The sequence below is a fragment of the Anabrus simplex genome, chromosome 2, assembly GCF_040414725.1.
Source record: "Anabrus simplex isolate iqAnaSimp1 chromosome 2, ASM4041472v1, whole genome shotgun sequence".
In the NCBI taxonomy this organism is placed as follows: Eukaryota; Metazoa; Arthropoda; class Insecta; order Orthoptera; family Tettigoniidae; genus Anabrus; species Anabrus simplex.
In genome coordinates, this window is record NC_090266.1 from 501,048,197 (window position 1) to 501,066,444 (window position 18,248).

General features: G+C 41.7%; 1 protein-coding gene across 2 annotated transcripts in view; it reads right to left on the bottom strand.

Moving 5' to 3' along the window:
* The window catches only part of LOC136864197 (protein O-linked-mannose beta-1,2-N-acetylglucosaminyltransferase 1), a 652,704-nt gene that overhangs the window by 512,916 nt on the left and 121,540 nt on the right, over positions 1–18,248 (bottom strand). The window lies entirely within an intron of this gene.

Consider the following 18,248-nt stretch of genomic DNA (forward strand, 5'->3'; position numbering starts at 1 on the left):
ATGTAAAAAAATCGATGTACCACTTCAATATTCTCGAGACGAGAATCAAGGATGTTTTCCCTCAGTTAATGGTTAGTAGACTCGGCAACGCTGACTTGGAATCGGACAACCGCACAATCAACCGCTCAGGTGAGTTGCAGCATATTGTAGCACACCCAAAATACCCGTAAGCGGTAAATATGGATGCTATCGGAGGCAGCTTGAATTTGCCACAGCTACCTGGTTGTATATCGATATAAGCACTACCCACTTCGATCGATCTGTGTAGATATGTCGGTCGTATGGCCATTCTGCCATGTGACTTTTCACGCTGACATCTTTGCAGTGTACAGTGACCTCAAATGATGTTTCTAGTATTACATCCAGGTTCTTAATCGTGGCTTCATAATAACAGAACTACCAGTAAATTTAAGGTTAGTTTACACCGGATGAGTATTCGCCCGAACACCAGTCTTGACCGAGTAGGTATCTACTGTGCAAGCATAGCAGATTTTAAGTTACGCAGTTCACTTTTGGCATCGTGACACCAAACAAGTTCGCAATATAAATGACCGTCATTGAAGGACGAAAATGAAGAAAATGTTCAAGTATTACACTAAGTCGAGGAAATGAACAGAAGCGGACGAGGAGTAGAAAATGGATCTTAAAACAGTATACTCATCAAATATCGGTTGGACTTCTTCGAGAATTGGAAACTGAAGATACCACAGAGTACAGAATGTCCATGAGCATGAATACTGAACAATTATATATATTATTGCGAAATAACTTCTTCTTCTTTATCTGTTTACCCTCCAGGGTCGGTTTTCCCCTCGGACTCAGCGAGGGATCCCACCTCTACCACCTCAAGGGCAGTGTCCTGGAGCGTGAGACATTGGGTCGGGAATACAACTGGGGAGGATGACCAGTACCTCACCCAGGCGGCCTCGCCTGCTATGCTGAACAGGGACCTGGCGGGGGGATGGGAAGATTGGAAGGGATAGACAAAGAAGAGGGAAGGAATTGGCCGTGGCCTTAAGTTAGGTACCATCCCGGCATTTGCCTGGAGGAGAAGCGGGAAACCACAGAAAACCACTTCCAGGATGGCTAAGGTGGGAATCGAATCCACCTCTACTCAGTTGACCTTCTGACCTTCTCTTGTACCACTTCTCAAATTTCGTGGCAGAGTCGGGAATCGAACCCAGGCCTCCGGGGCTGGCAGCTAATCACACTAACCACTAAACCACAGAGGTGGACCTATTGCGAAATATGCGGTATAAAATTGCAATGAGCAAATGCTGTTATGAGAGAAGCTTTGTCAGCGATGGTGAAATTTGCTCTTTATTTTCGTGTTTAGCAACAAGGAAAGCCAATGTGATTGCGCAGTCCCACTAAGAAGCCATTTTATACAACTTTGCGCGAGACACGTATACGCCAACGACTTTACTGCTACAATTGGTGGAGGCATGCACTCGCCCAAGAAAATATAAACGGTTTCGACCACATCAAAATTTCTATTCCATTGAAAACCTAAGCAAAACCAGCATTTCGTTACATAAATTCAAATGGAAAACTAGTACTGTACCGGTAAATGATTGATGTGTCACCATGGCTGCTGCCCGTACGAGAAAGCACATATACCTCCCCAATTAAATCACACTTATTCTGATGTACCAGCGGGACCTAAGCCGGACTCAGTATTATTAAATCACAAAGAACTTGGTAAGAGGAGCGCACAGTGCATCGGAGACGAAAATAAACTCCCTCTCTCTGTCCAGCAAAAGACAAGGACGGGGTAAACACTGGTCACAGGGGTATAGGTTCCCATTCATTCACTCAGCCATTTATTCGTCACACGATTCGGCCGAGCGTTGCACTTTGCCATCTGAATGAGGAAGTATTCGGCTGTGTCGAAGTCAGGTGTAAACTAGACTTTACTGACACAGATGACTCAGATCCGAGTGCAAGTGAATTCGATCGCGCTTTAGAGCAGGGGAAGCAGTGCCTAACAAATTTCGCTTCTCAAAAGTAGCAAGGATTACTTCCGTAAAGTCACTAAGCATATCCTAAAGGCTGTATGTAGGCAATGGGATATCCACGAAGGTATTGGAAAGAAAGCGTCCAACAGTGTTATTTACAATCTGTCATATGAACTTACTCCTGAAAGAAGGACCGTAGCTCAACAGTTTAGTTGAGAAATGGAACCAGACAGTGCTGGTAGCTGTGAAGAGGATGACGAACGACTCGGACATAAAACTACACAACACATCTGTCAATGTAAGCAACTTCCTCTCCAGAGAGAAGTTTTTTTAAACGTTTTACCAGGGAGCTCCTGGCTAACCATCGAGTGACGTGGTTGGTATACAAGATTCAAAGGCACACACAAATCGTAAGGGTTATAGTATGTTTCATCAGCATGGACAATGGCGCTGCTCCTTGTTTCCTGTTTTTCTCTCAGATAGCCATCCAAACAGCAAACAAATGAAGAATACCAGCAGCCAGAGTCTTACTCCTATTGGGGCAAACTCCCGTGTACCTGTCAAATTAATTAGCTGTTCGTAGAAATTATTGATAGAAGTACTGATTTACAGAAAAAAGTGCAATTTTACGATGCAAATACAGCTGAGAAATTTGACGCAATTCTTACAAAATTTGAAAAACACCAAGAGAAAACGTCGTATTTTATATTCTCTTCTTCGAGCGCCATCTTTATTTGGTCATAGTGAATGCAGATATGAAAAATGCGTCTCTTGTAAGTTAGCTTCTTCTACCACTTTTCCCACATCTGTGGGATCGCCGTACGAACTGTGTCGTACAAGTGGATTTGGCCCTGTTTTGCGGTCGGATGCCCTTCCTGACGCCAACCCTATATGGAGGAATGTAATCACTACTGCGTGTTTCTGTGGTGGTTGGTAGTGTGTTATGTTGTCTGAATATGAAGAGGAAAGTGTTGGGACAAACATAAACACCCAGTCCCCGGGTCAGAACAATTAATCAGGTGCGATTAAAATCCCCGATCCGGCTGGGAATCGAACCCGGGACTCTCTGAACCGAAGGCCACAACGCTGACCATTCAGCCAATGAGTCGTACCGTCTTTTGTAAGTTATAAATACTGCAAATGGGTACCGATGTCTAACTCGTTTAAGACGCAGGCTTCTTGCTCTATTCACTACAATGACTGCGTACATTGCGAAGTAGAATAGATAACAATTAAGAACAAGCTGGCCAACGAAGTGGAATCGCAGAACTATCACTGGCCATTTAAAAGTGCGTAACTTCGAGAGACCTTTATCGGTAAGTTTACTGGTATGTTAAACAACTTCCTTCACGTTACTCCAGCGTTTCTCAATGCAGTCAAAAGTTAAAGGGACATTAAATACATCGCCCGTGTGTCAGAGTCCGTAGGATGGTTGAAGCCTCACAATGCAACGCTGAAGTTCATGTGGTATTTCTTTCCTTTCTGGTCTTTTATCATTTGTTTGGCTTCAGCACTTTGAATAATTTTTTTTTTGCTAGGGGCTTTACGTCGCACCGACACAGATAGGTCTTATGGCGACGATGGGATAGGAAAGGCCTAGGAATTGGAAGGAAGCGGCCGTGGCCTTAATTAAGGTACAGCCCCAGCATTTGCCTGGTGTGAAAATGGGAAACCACGGAAAACCATCTTCAAGGCTGCGGATAGTGGGATTCGAACCTACTATCTCCCGAATGCAAGCTCACAGCCGCGCGCCTCTACGCGCACGGCCAACTCGCCCGGTCTTTGAATAAATTAAACCTAGTTTTACGGCCGGATGTCCTTCCTGACACCAACCCTCTGTGGAGGTATGATGATGATGATGATGCGTGTTGTTTAAAGTGGCCTACCATCTATGTCATCGGCCCCCAGGTATGTATTCACCATTACGTGTGTCTGTGGCGGTTGACTGCGTGGTGTGTTGTGTGTGAATGCAGAAGTGTGTATTAAGAGCGAGAGGATTTAACCAGAAACGGATTCATTCCTGGCCCGGCCGGAAATTTAGAAATTTAACCTGGGGGCCCTCTGAACCGAAGGCCGCTACGCTGACCTTCCAGCCAAGAGCCGGACTGAAGGTCATTATTATTATTATCATTATTATTATTATTATTATTATTATTATTATTATTATTATTATTATTATTATTATTATTATTATTATTATTATTCACGCTGGCAAACTGGGGCAGTAAAGGCATCCTTCGTTCAGTCTAATGCCATGAATTAGATTTCCCTTCCAGAAGAGGAGGTATTTAGAAACTTGGAATACACATGGGTTTATTATAGCCTACAACAGAACTGTGTATCAGTTTGTTCTTTTACTTAGCACTGACGTTACAGGCAATGCAATCCTTTATCTTTAACAACTCCACGAGACCTTCACGACCTTTCTATCTTTCTTTCATTACCGGTATATCATCATTTATTACAATTATCAATTAAAATAAACCATGAAATATGCACATAGAAGAAAATTAAAGTTAGAGAGTGATCTCAGAAACTGATAAAGTGCCATATGGTTTATAGGAGGATGGACGCATGCTCTTTCGTTCAATCTCTCATTCTATCCGTTTTTTATAATCATTATGGCCTATATTGGGAATGATATGAGATTTCAATGTGCAATGGAAGCGAGTACCCTAATATCAATTAGTGGTGAAAAAAGAACTACAACACTCACGCAAGAAATGCAACTCCTCCCCATAAACCAAGAGCGCTTTGCCTCAGCAGCCGACGGTCTGTAATATCGTATGTTCCATGTTTGCTCAAAGGCCAGCAATTTATTAGTAGATTAAACGAATTAAATACCTCACGTTCAACAGAAGAGCATGTTCTCTAAGCAAACTTAATTCCATCAATTACATAAATATTAATCAAGGATTAATTCTCATAAGACCATACAGCTAATCTCACAATCCGATCAAGTTATAGTTGCAAAAATGTAGAGGCTGGAGCAGAAAATGATTACAGACTTAATACTGTCATTAAAGTGTATCATATGTATATAATATCTACGTCTGTATTGATTCATAGTAATCAATAATATGTATAACTAGCAAAATACCCGTGCTTCGCTATGGTTTTAAATTGAAAGTTATTAGTCAAAGTTTTACATTTTGGAGACTCCACTGTTGGCTGAGACTGTAAAATACACCCTCAATTCGTACTTCAAGCGGTTTTGTGGAAATGATTATTTATTTTCTGATCTAACACTCATTTTGAAACCCGTAGAGAAGAACTGGAATGTTTAAAACCCTATCTTATTTCATATCTAGGCCGTAAAAGCGACCAACCTGTGAAATTTTGATTTTGTACGTCGAACAGTAATGGAGGTATGAATGCTGTTTTAGGGGGGGAATGTTTTAAAATATGCATTAACATCTAGGATATAGAAGACCACCCTTCATACAAAATTTTAAGTTCGTGCCTGAAACGGTTTCGGATGAATGGATATTGTGTTTTATAGAGTCAACCACTATTAAAACCTCTTAGGGAAGAAATATTTTGAAGTATACCATATTGTAATGGTTATAGCGTCCGCCATGCCAACTGGCTATGGGCCCGGCCCGGCACCGTATAGGCCCACCCCTTAAGCTTCAACCGCGCCAATCATGAGCAGCACTTAAGTGCTACGCCAGCCCCACTCGCTTCCGCCCGCGGTCCCGTAACAGAGGAGTATGGAAATGACTCCACGATTAATCTGGATTTTTCCATCTCGCGAGGTTCCTGGATCCATCGAGCATCCGGATTATTCTAGAAGGGCCAGCGCAGGCATATGAGAGAGGAACGAAATGCCTGTAGTTAGTGAGAGACTGTGTTAGAAAAGTTGGTGTGGCTTAGTCGTGAGCGACTGCCAGTGTAGTTAAGTGTGTGAACTGCCGTGATTATCGGACTAGTGTGCTACAGTGCGGATTGTCGGCGGAGAGAACGTGTAGCCGTGCGACGTGAGACCTAGGACATAAAATTACCTCCTCGTAAAATTAAACTCTGTACGTCAAACGGTTCTGGATGGATGAATATTTTTTTGTTTCCGGAGCTAACCCCATTTGAACACTTTAGGGGTGGAACGTTTAAAAATATTTCCTATTTCATACCTAGGGTTTAAAATATATATCGCTTTGGGGAATTTTGTCTTCGTACGTTAAACCGTTTCGGAGGGAGGAAGGAAGGAATATACCTGTTTCCGGACCTTAATCCCCATTTAACTCTCCGAGCGGTAAAATTTGTTTCACCGAGCTCGATAGCTGCAGTCGCTTAATTGCGGCCAGTATCCAGTATTCGGGAGATAGTAGGTTCGAACCCCACTGTCGGCAGCCCTGAAGATGGTTTTCCGTGGTTTCCCATTTTCACACCAGGCAAATGCTGGGGCTGTACCTTAATTAAGGCCACGGCTGCTTCCTTCCCACTCCTAGACCTTTCCTGTCCCATCGTCGCCATAAGACCTATCTGTGTCGGTGCGACGTAAAGCAACTAGCAAAAAAAAATTTGTTTCAAACCTTCTGTTATTTAAGACCTGGGATATCATATAAAGTTTGAACTTCGTAATTCAAATGGTTTCATATAAATGCATTTACTGTCATCATACTTGAGCCCCCAGTAAGAACCTCTTAGGGGTGTATTGTGTTGTTATTGTTTATTTAAAATCTAAAACAGAATATTATGTTTATAGAGGGCAGCACCAATCTCTGATACAAATTTGAGATGAATGATCCATTATTACTTAAACCTATTATATCTATTAAGCTTGTGGAATTTGAATAGTGATTTGAGAGGTTTAAATCTAAAAATCAGACATGCAATGTGTGCAAGAATACGTAGGTACCATTAATGGTATATAGTCTCGAATAATGTTCCTCCACTCGTGTACTAAGTTTAAGATTATTTCAGTTAAATCCCTAAGTTAAGAAAATATGTTTGGCAATAAAGAAGAGAAATCGGAAATTCGGTCGAGTACCTTGGCTGTTGTGAAGACTTAGGCCGCGTGCACACCGAGCGCGCTTCGCATAGTGTGTGTGTTGCTCAACGCTAAGCGTCACGCTAAGCATAACCAGTGCCTTGTTCGTAATCCAGGTGTTCACATCGTCCGCGCTCTGCTGCGCTGAACGGCTATCTTACAGCTAAGCGAAGCGCCAGACAACGCGCAGTGTTGGTTAATTGCTAGCGTTACCTAGCTGGTTCTGAATCTATGGAAGAAGAAATTATTCATGCAGTGTTTCAAAGTGAAGAAATATGGAACCCAAGCCACAAAAACTACAAAAATGTTACTGTTTTGCAAAATAAGTGGACTTAAGTATCTACAACAGTTGTATCGCATTCCTACAGTAAACACATACAGTAATATTACTTCTACTGTCACACTTTACTGGACAGGATGAAATTGGGTATGGATTTTAGTGTCGGAAGTGTCCGAGGAGAAGTTCGGCTTACCAGGTGCAGGTCTTTTGAATTGACGCCCGTAGATGACCTGCATCTAGGTGAGGATGAAATGATTATAAATACACACATACACCCAGCCACCGTGCCAATGCAATTTACTAATTATGATTACATTTCCCGAGTCTGCCGGGAATCGAACCCGGGACTCCGTGACCAAAGGCAGGTACGGTAACCATTTAGCCACGTAGCCGGAGACTTTGTGACAAAGTTCATAGAATCTTCCAGACTCTGTCATATCGGTTTATAATTTTGCCAATGGAGGGTGGTAACATGAAGAATATCACTCTGCAAGTTAGTAGTGGGCTTGGAAGTAAATATTTCTGTTTGTTAATTATATTTGTCACACATATACTCCACTTTTACTACAATGATTAATTGTGTATGCTAATTGTAACAATATTGCAAAATGCTATTTATAATTATTATATAAGGAGCGTGATTTAGCCGGAAATTTAATTTCCACGTGTTTGCTGCACGGTGCTCCTAGATAATTCGGAAAATTGAATTTCTCCCAATACTTCTTTGCTACTTGACGCCACATTTCAGTTGCAGGGTTTGGAAGGTCAAAGGTATTTTTTGTCATTCTTAAGTAATCATAAAATTTAACGCGATAAAGTCTTGCATCTCTGTGCAAACGATGGAATTCTCTGAAAGTACCGTAATTCGTTCTTCATTCAATTCATGAAACCATTTTCGATTCTGTTTCCTAATTTTCAATTTTGGGTAACTGTTATCCATCAGTATTTTTCTAGTGTACTTGGATAACGGCATTAGTTCGTGACCACCCTAAAACGCCTCGCACCAAACTAAGCTGAGAGCATGGCGTAGAGATTTCGGTGTGAACAGCAAGCACGCCTTGCGCTATGCATAGCATTTCACGCTACACGCGACACACTATGCGAAGCGCGCTCGGTGTGCACGCGGCCTTAGTTTTATAACTTCAACGTCTACAGGGTCCCAGTCCGTATATACATGAAATATTTTTAATGATATATTTGACACCTACGACATCCAAAGTTCTTGTGAAATTATAAATTCGTACGTCAAATGGTTTAGAGGGATGAATAATTTTGTCATAAGTCCTCACCCTCAGTCAAAATCACTTGGGGGTGTATTGTTTTAAGACCACTTCTTAGTTAAAATGTAAGGCATACAGGAACAATAATCATTTTAAGTTTCAATATCGTATGTCAAATTATTTCAGAGAATTTAGTGGTTCATCATCAGGTCCCAAATCTTAGTCTAAACACCATAGGAATATATTGTATCGAGATACTTATTATTTAAAATAGGAGCAACAATCATGCGAAATTTCAACCTCATATGTCAAACGGTTTCAGAGAAATAAATATATTTGTCATCGGATATCACACCCAAGTCAAACTCCTTAGCGGTGAATTGTTTGAAGACCGCTTCTTATTTAAAATCTAAGACATTGAGGAGTAAGCACCGTGTTCAAATTCAACTTCGTATATCAAGCGATTTCAGAGGAATGGATACTTTTGTCACCGGGCCTAACATCCACCACAGTCAAAACCCCGAGGGGGTGTGAGACGTTGTTATAAGACTACTTTTTATTTAAAATACATTGCATATAGCAGCAACTATCATGTGGAATTTCAACCTCGTAAGTCGTACAGTTTCAGAGAGGCGAATATTTATATTTTCCAGCCTTACCATCCTACATAAAACATCTTAAGGGTGTATTATTTTAAGACACCATCATGTTAAATTTCAAGCTAGTATGTCAAACGGTTTTCAGAGAAATTAATTCTGATGTCGTCAGCTACCCCCCTCCAGTCAAAACCTCTTAGGGTTGTATTGTTCTGTGTTTCCTTATTTTTTTAAAAGGAGATTACAAATGCCAATTTTCACGTCTGTAACATCTTCAGTTTTTGAGATATAAGTACCGGGCGAGTTGGCCGTGCGATTAGGGGCGCGCAGCTGTGAGCTTGCACCCGGGAGATAGTGGTTTCGAACCCCACTGTCGGCAGCCCTGAAGATGGTTTCCCGTGGTTTCCCATCTTAACACCAGGCAAATGCTGGAGCTGCAACTTGATTAAGGCCACGGCCACTTCCTTCCCACCCCTAGGCCTTTCCCTCCCCATCTCCAACGTAAGACCCGTCTATGTCGGTATGACGTAAAACAAATATATATATGTAAGTATCTTCATAAAAATAATTCAACTCCTTTTTCACTTCTTTTTACTCACCCCTTAAGTGGATTTTCCGAAAACAAAAGCATACGTGTTTCTTTATTTTTAAAGGAGTTTCCAAATACCAATGGTTACGTCTGTAAACTGTTAAACTTTCAAAATCAGATATACTTATTTTAAAATTTTACCCCCCTCCCTTTTTCACCCTCTTAGTGGAAGAATATCCAAAAATCTTTCCTTAGTGGGCACCTACACTGTAATAAAATGTATCCCCCAAAATTTTATTTCGTTATGTCCAGTGGTTTTGGCTCGGCGATGATGAGTCGAGTCAGTCAGTCAGTCAGTCAGTCAGTCAGTCAGTCAGTCAGTCAGTCAGTCAGTCAGTCAGTCAGTCAGTCAGTCAGTCAGTCAGTCAGTCTGTCTGTACGTGTTATTTTATATATAGATGTATAGACAGGCCTGAAGAAAGTTTGTGGTTTTCAGGAAAACCACTGAAGCAGAAAGGTACCTTCTAGTCGGAAGAAGGAAAGGAGCTACATTGGGAGAAGTTGCGACAATCCTGTGCAATGATGAAAGCCCAATGGTAGAATAATTCTTTTCACGGACGCAATTGAAGGGGAGTGGATTAAGTCCGTCACTTTGTCTGATCCCCATTTTGATCTCAAAGATTTCCGAAATCTCCCCTCTGAATTTAACCATGGAGTGTATGTCAGTCAGGGTTTATAGAATTAGTCTTCGTGTTTTGTTGTCTAGTCCGAGTTTTAGTTTCTTAAAATTTACCGTATGCTTTGTTAAAGGGCACAGGTTCGCCCATTTGCAAGCGGTGCATGATCAATTACTGAACCTATCATTGAACGTTTTCTAGATAACTAAACCGTCAAATAGAGGAAAGACAACCAACCACTTAGTTAAGTTACAGTTCTATTTGAACTCTTAATAATATCTTCAATATTCTTAATATCATCTTCAAGAATTCAACGGAAATATCATATTCATGCGAGACAGTGCTATTTTCACTGAAATTACTTCATTTACTGTCAATATTTTGTGAATGGTACTATCAAGCTACAAACAGTCTACCTTAGTGGCGTATCAGTTAATTTCATCAAGATAATTTTAGCCTAACGAACGTTACGTTATTTTGCTGGATCCAAAATCGAGTAAACATGTCTATCTCCCTCATAAAGAAATATGGCACCTCTCAGTTTTCGTAGTCGTAGAACGGAAGGTGGTGACAAATTGAATGTTTACTTCAAAGTAATAATAATAATAATAATAATAATAATAATAATAATAATAATAATAATAATAATAATAATAATAATAATAATAATAATAATAATAATAATAATAATAATAATAATAATTTCCTCTCATATCAGTGATTACAAAATTTGAATTACTAAATTAAATTTCATAAATATTTCCTGAAGTCTGGCAACGAACCCAGAACCCATTACAACGGAGACGAGTAGCTACTGTATACCATTTGACTTCCATGCATGTAATACCTACACCATGTCAAGATATCAGTATCCAAGTATTGTTGTGTCTTATTTTTAGTTCCTGGACGCCGACGACCTGAAGAGTTAACATATCGCCAACACCATAAAGCCAAGGAAGCATGAAGATTATATCCCAACCCATATTTACCATAATATAGTGTGTCCAGTTCCCTTCACCTTCCAAGGTTGATCACCAATGGTCATGGGCCTATCTTTCCAAAAGTCAATTGTCAACCGGGATCGAATTCGAGATCTATATTCCAAGTAGCGAGGCCAGCTGCCAACTGAACAAACCTGCTTTCAAACGAACTTAGTCCATGATTGTAGCTTTCTGAAAACACAGCAGGAGCATCATCTCCACCTGTTGCATCACCCTTATGATCAGCGGAACTTGTTCTGGGAAAATATTCCGAAGAGCCTCCAACGGAACTTATCAGAAGAGGGTTGAGCGATATCTCTTGAATAAAATAACATGGTAATGAATGGTAATGCCTCTAAACTTCTGAAATGTTGATAATGAACTGTAGATTTGAAAGAAAGACAAAAATATGAAATAGTCTTACATAAAAGGGGAAAATTCTCCTCTGTTATATGCATTTTCCTAGATAAAAACAGTCGTTCCATCTTCATATTAGAGGTATATTTGAAGCAATTTCCATTACACTTAAATATATTCTCAGAATTAACTCTCTCTACGTTTTAATTGTCCTATAGCAAAAGTAGTTATTCAGAAGCCTTAACACGGTCGGTCGGTCAGTCAGTCAGTCAGTCAGTCAGTCAGTCAGTCAGTCAGTCAGTCAGTCGGTCGGTCGGTGCCTTTCTACGCCTGGATTTCATTGCAATTTTCTGATTCTGCAAGATTCTTTCACTCTTTAAGGAGCATGAAAACTTTCTATCTAACTTATATTCACTCTTCAAATTGAAATCAAGCTGTTTCCCTTTCTGTCGAGGAAGCAACTGGTTTCCGTGTAACAGGATTTCCTAATTATTGGACTACTCTGAAGCCGAGGTACTAAGTGAGTTATCTGGAAAGGGATGAAGGGATTGTACAGTACTGTACATAGTTTATATAGGGTGTATGAAAAAGGCCATCCAATAATCACAGTCCATGATACAGGAAATCAGGACAATTAAAATGAGGATATAACCAAACATCTAAGTCGTAATTTTCATCGAAAGTCAAGTAGGGTAAATAGCGTAATACACTGAGTGGCAAAAAGTAATGGGAAGACACTGAATGTGATGTTAATAACGAGTTGCTCCTCCGCGAGCCCTCAAAATGGCACCAATACGGCGAGGCATCGACTCTAAAAGGTGTTGGAATCATTCCGGAGGGAGCTGGATCCAAGCATCTTGCACTACTACCCACAATTGGTCTTGTGTAGTTGGTGCGGGGTTCATGGAGCGTACACCAGCATTGACAGCATCCCATAAATGCTCGATTGGATTAATATCGGGGGATCTGGTGGGCCAATTCATGGCCGTAACTTCACTGGAGTGCTCCTCCAACCATCTGCATGCCACTACAGTGCAGAGCGGTGACATGGCACATTGTCTTGCTGAAACATGGCTTCTCAATCAGGGTACTCTAGGACCAGAAAGGGATGTAGGTGGTCTGAAAAGAATGTCCACATAACGTGAGCTCCCTGCAGCCGGACAATGTAGCCTAATTGCGACCATGAGAACGCCACCCAGACCAGAACTGAGCCACCCTCCCGCCTGGACACAACCTTGTTGACACGCAGGATCCATAGCCTCATGGGGCATACGCCACACTCTCACGTGCCCATCACCTCGATACAACTGGAACCGGGATTCATCGGACCATACCACACGCAGCCACTGTTCCATGGTCCATTGCCGATATTCGCGGGCCCATGCACGTCGTTGAGCTCGAGGTGTCAGCAAAAGGACATGAGTTGGTCGTCGGCTGGTGAAGCCTGTGCGGTGTAGTTGCCTCCTTACAGTCCTGGTAGAAACGGTTTCCTGACTCCCAACAGTCAACTGGGCGGTGATTTGACTTACAGTAGCCCGTCCAGCGCCCAGTATGGTTCTGTGGAGGCGACGTGATGTCCGTTCGTTAAACATCTGTAGTCTTCCAGTGCGGCAGTTTACGCGTGTGGTAACATTATCTCTGCGATATTGAAGATCCACCCTCGACGCTGTTGACCTCAGAGACCCGAATTTGCGTGTAATCTCCGCGGTCTTATGACCCATGTGCCGTGCGCCGATGGTCATCTCACGTTCAAAGTCGATTAACTCGTGACGTGTTGTCATCTTCACGACACTGCTGTCTGTGACAGACTGCTCAGTTACACCGCAGCGGGCCGCAACGATCAGGGGTCATACACGGCATATTTTCTAATGGGACACCCCTTCCCGTGACTTTTGGCCACTCAGTGTATTGTTTAACTCAGCGGTGCCCAAACGCTGCACAGTTCACAGTGTGTACAGTTACTGCACTTCGAACGCGAGAAGAGCTTGGTAGGCGTGTCAGCTCTCGGGGAGAGGGAGACGTACTACGGTGGGGAGCTCTGACCGAAGAGCTGACCAGGCGTGTTGTATGAGTTTGACGGATAGGTGACATAGCATACTAGTTCTGAACGGCTGTTCGTTAACGTGCTGTTGCAAACGCATTGCATTATGGAAAGCACATCAGAAAAGAGAAGAAATGATAAAAATTTGCAATCCTTTAAAACAGATGTTCGTGAGAGGTTTTCCTCTGTAAGGAAACTTCACAAGCCATGGTTGCGTGCGAGATTATCTGACGAAAGCTTGCGAAACAGCTTGCGCTTGTTTGTGTGCCGTATGTTTGTGCTGGGCATTGGTTTCATCATTACTTCGACAAAGCGTTAATAATATACGATACAATAGCATTTTGTATGTGATATCTTCTTAAATAGAATGTATTGTCACAGGTTTACTCAAACATGTGCATAATGTACGGATTTTTATTTGTTTATTGTATATGGCGTATAAACCACAGTAAAATAATAACATAATAAAATATAATTATGTGCGGTGGGAAATTTTCGGACTCAAAGGATGACTGCTACGACTAACAGTATTCCCTTTCTGAACGGCTAGTCGATGTGGTCACGCTGAAAGGAGCAGGTCCGGAGGGGTGGTAACCTTAATGTGCAAGCATGAGCCCAGCTCATTGCACAACATATCAGTATCAGTGTGCTTCACAGGTGCGATATTCCTGGCCACCGCTGGTTTAACTCTTTAATGCATGATCTTTTATTACGGCATTTAAAGTCATTTTTGGATTTCTTGGAAGGTTTAGAGCAAGACAAAAAATACACAGAAATCCCATGTCGGTAGATTCAAGAGCGAAAACATTTATTTTGAATGTTGCATATACGCTACAATTGGATATATGCTAAATCGTGGACAACCATTCGTTTCCCAATCGACATGTTATTATGTAGAACGTATACTGTACATAACCAAGTATTACGTTTCTTGACTTTCCATTTATTTGATTTTAATTATTTGGGTATGGCGCGAGTTCAATCACTGTAAAAAACTGTAGCTGAACCCATGATTCAAACTTTTTCCTTGGTTTCCGCTTTTCTCACTTTAGAAAAACGTACAGGTGTAATCACACCAGGCTATTGTCGGAAGACTCTGTAGCAGTTCCGGTGTTTCTCGATAGACAGAAACATTTCATACTATGTGCAAGAAACCAAGAGGAACCTACTGCATTCTGGAAAAATTGTATCGGTTTCTTTTGGTATTCCACTTGATCAGTGATGAGCTGAATCTTTAGAAATGGCTTTTAGTGAGGTAAAACTAATTCAAACTTCAATTCAATGCAGCATGGAGTAGCAGTGCAGACTACCGCTGAGAAACCTATATCAAATATATCCTTTTAACATCATGCAGTACATGCGAAGTACGCACTTGTTCTCGAAATTACCTCCAGAGATGCTTAAATCATTTTTGAAACAATATTTCAGGTATGCTACACCATGCACTTAAGGATTAAGACAAGGTATACTGCTCAAGTAACCCTCGAAATGCTTCGAAAAGAGCTCACACAACGTCTTAAAACCAGAGTTATGTCGCGTAACCCAATATTTCAGTGTCTAGGGACCACTAAACATCAAGATGCGTCACAAGACGGAGATCGAACTTTTGCACGAATACTGTACTTCTTTTACTTCTATCGTTTTCGAAAGAAATAAATGGAACCGAGACCAAGCAGAGCAACAGCGCAGATGCTCATCTGAAAAATGATGACTGTGAAACTGGTTCTGTCTGGATACAGAGGAAGACCGAATTCGAGTCAGGAGACTTTCTGGTCAGTGCAGTAATCCACGCTTCATTGTAGAGAAGCACACAACTCCAAGGAGAGGTGTCATGGTGTGCGGTGTCATTTCCTATGATTCCCGCTCCCCAGTGGTGGCAACTGATGGAACCCTGCTGATACGTCCAGAAAAATTCTGCGACCGTGTGTGCTTCCCTTCCTAGTGCAATTTGACATCCTCATTTTCCAGCAGGGTAATGCTCGATCTCGCACAGCACGGGTATCTCTGGCTTATCTTCGTGATGTCAACATGCTTCCTTAGCTAGCAAGACCTTTCGCTCATCAAGAGCATTTGGGACCAGATTGGACGACAACTTCGACCAGCGGCAACTACAGCAATCAATCACTCAATACTGACCTGCATTTAGGGCAGTCGCCCAGGTGGCAGATTCCCTATCTGTTGCTTTCCTAGCCTATTCCAAATGATTTCAAAGAAATTGGAAATTTATTGAACGTCTCCCTTGGTAAGTTATTCCAATCCCTAACTCCCCTTCCTATAAATGAATATTTGCCCCAGTTTGTCCTCTTGAATTCCAACTTTATCTTCATATTGAGATCTTTCCTACTTTTATAAACGCCATTCAAACTTATTCGTCTACTAATGTCATTCCACGCCAACTCTCCGCTGACAGCTCGGAACATACCACTTAGTCGAGCAGCTCTTCTTCTTTCTCTCAATTCTTCCCAACCCAAACATTGCAACATTTTTGTAACGCTACTCTTTTGTCGGAAATCACCCAGAACAAATCGAGCTGCTTTTCTTTGGATTTTTCCCAGTTCTTGAATCAGGTAATCCTGGTGAGGGTCCCATACACTGGAACCATACTCTAGTTGGGGTCTTACCAAAGACTTATATGCCCTCTCCTTTACATCCTTACTACAACCCCTAAACCCCCTCATAACCATGCCAGTAGTCTCCCATGATCTACCCTATCAAATGCTTTAGACAGGTCAATCGCGATACAGTCCATTTGACCTCCAGAATCCAAGATATCTGCTATATCTTGCTGGAATCCTACAAGTTGAGCTTCAGTGGAATAACCTTTCCTAAAACCGAATTGCCTTCTATCGAACCAGTTATTAATTTCACAAACATGTCTAATATAATCAGAAAGAATGCCTTCCCAAAGCTTACATACAATGCATGTCAAACTTACTGGCCTGTAATTTTCAGCTTTATGTCTATCGCCCTTTCCTTTATACACAGGGGCTACAATAGCAACTCTCCATTCATCTGGTATAGCTCCTCCGACCAAACAATAATCAAATAAGTACTTCAGATATGGTACTATATCCCAACGCATTGTCTTTAGTATATCCCCAGAAATCTGATCAATTCCAGCCGCTTTTCTAGTTTTCAACTTTTGTATCTTATTGTAAATGTCATTGTTATCTTATGTAAATTTTATTATTTCTTTGGCCTTAGTCTCCTCCTCTATCTCGACATTTTCCTTGTAAGCAACAATCTTTAATACTGCTGACTGAAGATCCTCACATACACACTCCCCTTGTTCATTAATTATTCCTGGAATGTCCTTCTTGGAACCTGTTTCTGCCTTAAAGGGAGGTCAGTTGCACCAGCTGTGGGAGGATCATCCTCAGGAGAATATCCAACGTCTGTGTGCCTCCATGTCCAACCGTATCGCCACTACCTCCGTGCTGCAAGTGGTCCAGCATTTGTTACCCTGCAATAGAAGCTTGGTGTGGTGCAATGTGCGTGCGTGTGTGTGTGTGTGTGTGTGTGTGCTTGTATTTGATGCTAGGATTAGGAAGTAAGCGATCGCGGCGTGTAGGTTAAAAACCATCTAGGCCAGGCTTGGCTCGCTAGAACAGCCCACGAGCAGCCACCGCCAGTACACTAGCGATGACCTTCGGACTGGCATCAACAACCCGTACGGTCACGGAAGGTTTGCCTTTCAAGCGCCGTTTTTCAGTCTACTGTTGTATCACTACCATTAATAACTTATCTGATATAATGATACTATCTGTTTAATCTTATACAGTCCGACTCGTTGGCTGAATGGTCAGCGTACTGGCCTTCGGTTCAGAGGGTTCCGGGTTCGATTCCCGGCCTGGTCGGAGATTTTAACCTTCATTAGTTAATTCCAGTGACCCGGGGGCTGGGCGTTTGTGCTGTCCCCAACATCCCTGCAACTCACACACCACACATAACACTATCCTCCACCACAATAACACGCAGTTATCTACATATGGCAGATGCCGCCCACCCTCATCGGACGGTCTGCCTTACAAGGGCTGCACTCGGCTAGAAATAGCCACACGAAATTAAAAAAATTAAATAAAAAAATCTTATACCGTACAAGAAAAAATATTAATTGCGTTTTTAATTTTAAAACTTTCCCTAATAAGAGGCAGCCGTAAATACAAATTAAAAATATTTTAAACCAGATAATATACTCACAACAAAAGGAAAAAGATGACAAATGAGAAATGATATAGCCTACGGGGTGGGAAAAATAAAACTGGCCAGCAAAATATTTATCTGACGCAGAGTTGACCCTTGTTAATGAACAGGAGAACTGCCAATCACAGGAAATGTTGGAAACCGAGATTTCGATGCACCAATCACTTGTTGTCACATATCTGCGCGTGCGCACCTCTCGTATGCTCTGTTCGGAGCATGTCTCTCTGCCATTATGTGTGAGTGAGTGAGAGGAGCAGACGTGTTTAGTGATCAGTTGAATGTAACACAAAATGGTGCTCACGATAAAACATCGCGTGTTCATTGTCTAGTGTTAGGCCTATGCGAAGCACGATTCGTGGAAAACCAGTGCGGAACTGTTTACAAAAGAGTTTAAGACTGAAAGTGTTTTGTCAAAAC